Below are 6,711 nucleotides of genomic sequence, written 5' to 3'. Positions count from 1 at the left end.
CATATCTTGATGATGATACCATTACCATCTCTCAATAAGACTTATTCTATGTTAATTGAAAGAGAAAGTCAACGAAACATTTCACAATCATCTGCTAGCTCGTCTGAGTTGAATGCTTTGTTCACTAGTCGAAATCCAACACAATCAGTGCCTAGGTCAAGACCATCACACACCTCTACCTATGATCCAAATGCCTTTTGTGATTACTGCAAACGCACAGGTCATACTCAAGGTATTTGTTATCAGCTTCATGGATATCCCCTTGGGTATGAAAGGAAGAAGAAAGGACAATTCTCTACTAACACTGGGAGGGGCAGACCTCCTAACGAAAGGAGATAATATCCAGCTGCCAATAATGTGGTTAGTGAATCTGAACACAACCATAGATCTGACCTTGATCAAAACAGAGGTATGAGTTCAGGGAATCATGGTGGAAGCCAAGGTTATGGGAGAGGAAATAGTCAGGTTGATCAAACTGATTACCAAAGAGGAATGACTGTCTTACATGAACAATATAACCAGATTTTAACTATGCTTGGACAGACTAATGTACATGAAGGCACTGACGGACTATCTACATCTCATTCATCTCATTCAAGTGCAAATTTAGCTCAGGAATATCCCACAGCAGGTACAACTACAGCACTTACAAGTCATTCTACTCACACGGACTGGATTATAGATTCAGGAACCACAAATCACATGACACCACATGCTAATATGCTTGTTCAGAAACACACTCTTTCACCAAATAATCCTAGAACTGTACAATTACTGGCACCACTACTCATATCACACACACTGGTTCAAGTAGTTTGACTAAACATGATACTCTCAATAATGTTCTCCTTATTCCAGAGTTTAAGTTCAATATACTATCTGTGTCAAAAATGACTAAAGACCTGCAATGTGTTGTGTCTTTCTTTCCTGACTTTGTTGTCATTCAGGACCTCTCAAGTGGGCAGATGAAGGTGATTGGTAAGGAGCATGCTGGGCTCTATCATATCCCTTCTCATACTTACTCCACAGACACACAATGTCAGTCACATCTAGCACACACTGCTGCTGCCCCTTCTTCAACAGACTCTCAGATTCAATTGTGGCATCAAATACTAGGACACACATCATCCAGTGTGTTAGCTCATACTCTTGACTTTTCTACCAGTAAATGTTCTCAAACTGTATACACCTGCACCATATGCCCTTTAGCTAAGCAACATAGACTTCATTTTCCTCATAGCACTTCTATTTCTTCTATTCCTTTTCAGTTTTTACATATAGATGTTTGAGGTCCCTTCAACACTCCCACATACGATTGTAACAGATTCTTTGTTACCATAGTGGATGATTGTACTAGGATGTTATGGATATTTCTAATAAAATCTAAAAGTGATGTTTGTGTTGTGTTGAAAAACTTCTTTACTTTGGTCAAAACTCAGTTTAACTTTGCTGTTAAGTCCATTAGAACTGATAATGGGTAAGAGTTTGTCAATACTGAGTGTCATCAATTGCTTACCAGTCTGGGTATTAGTTATCAAAAGACTTGTATTCATACTCCTCAACATAATGAGATTGCTGAAAGGAAACACAAACACATACTTGAAGTGGCAAGGGCAATCAGGTTTCAGGGTCATATCCCAATTAGATTTTGGGGTCACTGCATTCTCAGTGCTGCATACATTATCAACAGGTTGTCTACACCTGTGTTAAATGGGAAATCACCCTATGAGGTGTTTCACAAGAAGAAACCTTCTCTTTTACATATGCGAGTCTTAGATTGCCTTTGTTATGCCAAAACATGTACATCACTAATAAATTTCACCCTAGAAGTGTGATTGGTATTCATATGGGTTATAGTGATCTTACAAAGGGGTATTTGCTGTATAACCTGCGAGATACGAATTTCTTCCTCAACAGAGATGTTGAATTCAGAGAGTCTATATTCCATTTTGTTGTGCTTACATCTAGTTCCTGACAATTGTTTCCCTCTACTCATATACCATCTGAACATGATCGTAGTTATGATCCTGGTTCAGTGCCAATAGATGAATCAAGTGTGTTATCTGTGGTGCATGTACTTGAAGTTCCTGCTCAGAGGAAGTCTCACAGGATCAGCAGAGCTCCATTATGGCTTCAAGATTATGTTGCCTCTGTTCGACTCAGTCCTATCAAGCCATTATACTCCATTGATCAGTACATTGGCTATGATCATTTATCCAGCTCTTATAAGTCCTTTCTTTCTTCCTTTGGGACTGATGTTGAACTTACCACTTTTGAGGAAGCTTGCAAGGACTCTAGGTGGGTTGAGGCAATGCAGGCTGAGATATAAGCCTTGGAGGATCATAAGACTTGGCGAGTGGTTTCCTTAACTTCTCACAAAAAGGCTATTGGCTGCAAGTGGATATTCAAGATTAAGTATAAGGCTTCTGGAGAAGTTGAGAGATTTAATGTCAAACTAGTTGCCAAAGGGTTCAATCAGATGGAAGGTTTAGACTACCATGAGACCTTTTCTCCAGTTGTGAAAATGGTCGCTATCAGGAGTGTGTTGGCTCTAGCTGCTTCTGAACACTGGAATGTTCATCAAATAGATGTCTCCAATGCTTTTCTTCAGGGAGATCTTTTTGATGAAGTTTATATGACTCTGCCTCAGGGATTTCAGCTTCCACAGGGATTCATTGTGCATGGGGGAAAACCTGTATGTAAGCTCAATAAATCCCTCTATGGGTTGAAGCAGGCTCCTAGACAATGGAATGTACAACTCACTAAAGCTCTTATCAAACTTGGTTTTGTTCAAAGTCTTTTGGACTACTCATTGTTCATTAAAAGGACTGGTACATCACTAGTACTAATTCTTGTATATGTGGATGACATGATGATTACTGGTAATGATCTTAAACTCATTCAACACACCAAAAAGATCCTTCAAGATACCTTCAGGATGAAGGATTTAGGTGACCTCAGATACTTTCTTGGGCTTGAATTTGCAAGGTCACAAGCAGGTATTGTTATGCATCACAGAAAGTACACATTGGAAATTATTTCTGAAGCTGGCCTTGGAGCAGCAAAACCAGCTGCCACCCCTCTTGATCCTTATGTACAGTTGACAACTAGAGAATATGATGAAATAAATGGAAAAGGTAAGAATGATAAACTACTTGAAAATGCTACAATATATAGAAGGTTAGTTGGCAAACTGTTATATCTAAATGTCACAAGATCAGGCATTGCCTTTGCTACACAAACCTTGAGTCAGTTCCTTCACCAACCTAAGCAGTCTCATCTTAATGTTACACTCAAAGTTGTGAGATACATAAAAGGACAAGCTGTACTAGGTGTCCTGTTATCTAGCAAGAGAAACAATCAACTGAATGTATATTGTGATTCAGACTGGGGAGCATGCCTACATATTAGAAGATCAGTTTCTGGGTTTATGGTGAAACTGGGAGATTCACTAATATCCTGGAAGTCAAAGAAACAAGGAACAATATCTAGAAGTTCAGCTGAAGCAGAATATAGGAGCATGGCAAGTGTTGTAGTTGAAGTTGTTTGGATAGTGAGGTTATTCAAAGAACTAGGTGCTGATGTTCAAATTCCTGTAACTATTCACTGTGATAGCAAGTCAGCAATTCAAATTGCAGCAAATCCAGTTCTTCATGAAAGAACAAAACATATTGAATTGGATTGCCATTTCATAAGGGAGAAAATACAGCAAGGATTAGTGGAAACAAAGTATTTGAATACTAAGGAGCAAGAAGCTGATATATTAACTAAAGGTCTTGGGAAGTCTCAACATGAATACTTAATGTCCAAGTTTGGTGTATTAAATCTGTTCATACCTTCAAACTTGAGAGGGAGTATTGAAGAAAGTATTACATAGGACCTACATGTAATTAGTAAGAGTTTGTATGTAATTAATAGAAGTTAGAGGGTTAGTTAGTAAAGAGTCGGTTAGATTAGTTACAACAAGATTCCTACTTAGTTTGTATAAATGTAGCACATTACTGATTCATTTGTTTTTCACTTAAGCAATGAAGTTCATTTCTCATTCTCTCTAATTCTTCTTCTTTACGTCTAGAACATTCCTAATCAAAGGGAACTGTTCTTCAAGATATCTTCTTCAAGATATCTAACAAAGTGCACCAAATCATAATCGCACGGTATGATACTTCAAGTGTGGGTTCACATATCTATATTTAAATATTTTTAGAAAAATATAACATTATTATATATGATTTCAGGAGGGAGCATGGGTTCACATGAGTCCGGTGACCCATCTTGGATATGCCTCTTAGTCTTTCCCAATATCTAATAAGAAATCATGAACCTACCAATATTTTTATCTAGATTTCAGTGAAACGGTTAAAATTTAGACGGCGACACTTCTAATGAATTAACACGTTAGAATACAACCTACTTGGACTAAGGTCATGTACTCATTTTAGCTACCAAAACGGTCTATTTGGATGAACATCAAGAGAGGACTCTTCCTTAAATCTTTAAATTTTTATAGGTCCACAATTTTTTTTTAATAAGAAATTTAGAATAGTGTAATTTGAGATTGGTCAAAGAGTAGGGTCAATTACAAAGAAGGCAATAATCATTGAAACTAGGGCCATTAGTGTTCAAACCTTCAACCAAGCAATTAAAAAAAACAAAATGATTACAAATACGAGTAAAATCTATAATTGCTTCAATAGAAGGATTAATTCGAATAATTAGATTATGCTAGTGGGGGGCAATTGGTTGATATCGCCCAACTATTCGACAAATGGTAGGAAAAAGAAAAAGATCAACATAAATTTATACCATCAATCAAACACAATATAAATTTAATCTTAAACTTAATTTTGAATATCTCATCTTATCCATCATATTAACTTGAGATTATTTTATCCTACCTTCTAAATAGAATAATTTAGTTTAAAAATTATAATCCCAAAATAATTTAATCCACATACCAAACGATGCAGTACTAGAGGGCCACATGGGAGTATCATCAAATAACAAATTGCCTATGTTGTTCTCTTCATTAGATCCTAGAATATATTCTGGCGTCTAGCATAAAGTGCATCACACCAAATTATGCCTTTCAATGCATGCTCAACTTTAATTTGAAAACTTTACATTTTTCCCCTTTTTAGCGCAATTTAGTACATTAATTGGTTTGAAGCAAATACTCGATGTGAATACAAGATGTGTTAGAATATAATTTTTGAGGTCTTTCTTTATTATTTAATCCTTCTTAATTTCATTATTATTCATTGTGATGCACAAACACAAATTATTATTTTGGTTGGTTTTTAATTTAAGATAAAAGCAGACAATTTACTAATGTTCGTTAATTTAATATGTTAGCAGTAAACAATTATCTTTATGTTATTCTTAATTGTCAACATAATTTAATGACTTGCGTAACATCAATGCCATGGGTGATGGGTGCACTCAGATCAAACAGACCTGATCGTTAAGAGCTTATCAATGTTGCAAATTGCAGATATTTGTTGAAAATTAATAATATGACCATCAAACTTATTGCTATTTTTTTAAAAGAAAATAATATTGAATATTTTATCTTAGCAGATTTATGTCACGTGACTTAAAGAAACACTTGCAAGGATTTTGTCGAAGTACTTTTCATTGTATCTGGAGAAAAAGAAGATCGAATGAAATCAAATCTATAAAACGCACTAGTAAAGAGAATACATTAACATATAAGTTAAACGTACCAGTAACTCATGCATATTACGCCACCAATGATATGTTACGGTCACCGTGGATGAGACTGTTTCTCTTTTAATTAGAGGTCTCAAGTTTGAACCCTGAGTATGGAAGAATTCTTGGTAGGAAGCGGTATCCCCCAAATGAAGCCTTACCTGACATAAATCTGAATTAGTCAAACTCCAATATAAATATTAAACATCGAATAAACAAAAAAAAACTCACGTAAATCACTCTATTCTCACTTGAGGAAAAATGAATAAAAAATGTGAAAGGGAAAAGAGACAAAAAGAAAAACAGAAAGTGGGGAAACTCAAGAGAGAGGCAAAAAATAAACAAGCAATCACTAATGAAAATGGACGAATGAGAAGAAGTTAAAATACTCCCTTTATTATAAAAATAAGTATTCCTTCCGTTCAAATTTATATGAGTTAGTTTAACTTAACATGAAGTTTAAGAAAGAAAGAAAGAATTTTTTTTGAAATTTATGCGGATAAAATAAGTTATATATATATTTATGTTGCTAAAAATCATTTCATTGAGGTTAAAATAAATATTTCAAAGTTACATTATTACATAATATAAAAATATATCATTTTTTTTAGACGGACTAAAAAAAATCCTAAAAAATGAAACAAAGTGAGTAGTATTTTTTTGTTTGGACGCATCATTCATTCTTAAAAACTAAGATATATTTTTATTATAACTATAGCTCTTTCGTAGTTTCCTTAATTTATCTTTATTATTATTATCTTTTGGATCATGTAAAATATCAACAGCAAATTGAAAAATAAATAAAATTAAAATATTATTTATTTTGAAACACGAGAAATAACATAGTAGTATATATTTACGATACAACTTTTTATTTGAACAGAGCCAAACCAACAGCAGCAATAACTGTGTCACACTCCCCATACACACATTATGACAACAACCCATCATTCCCACGCTATGTAACTCGCATCCTATGCCTCCCCTCCCCACCCCCCA

Source organism: Solanum tuberosum, unplaced genomic scaffold (assembly GCF_000226075.1).
Source record: "Solanum tuberosum cultivar DM 1-3 516 R44 unplaced genomic scaffold, SolTub_3.0 scf00233, whole genome shotgun sequence".
Classification (NCBI taxonomy): domain Eukaryota; kingdom Viridiplantae; phylum Streptophyta; class Magnoliopsida; order Solanales; family Solanaceae; genus Solanum; species Solanum tuberosum.
The sequence above is the reverse complement of the archived record's forward strand: the minus strand, read 5'-3'. Positions refer to the sequence as shown.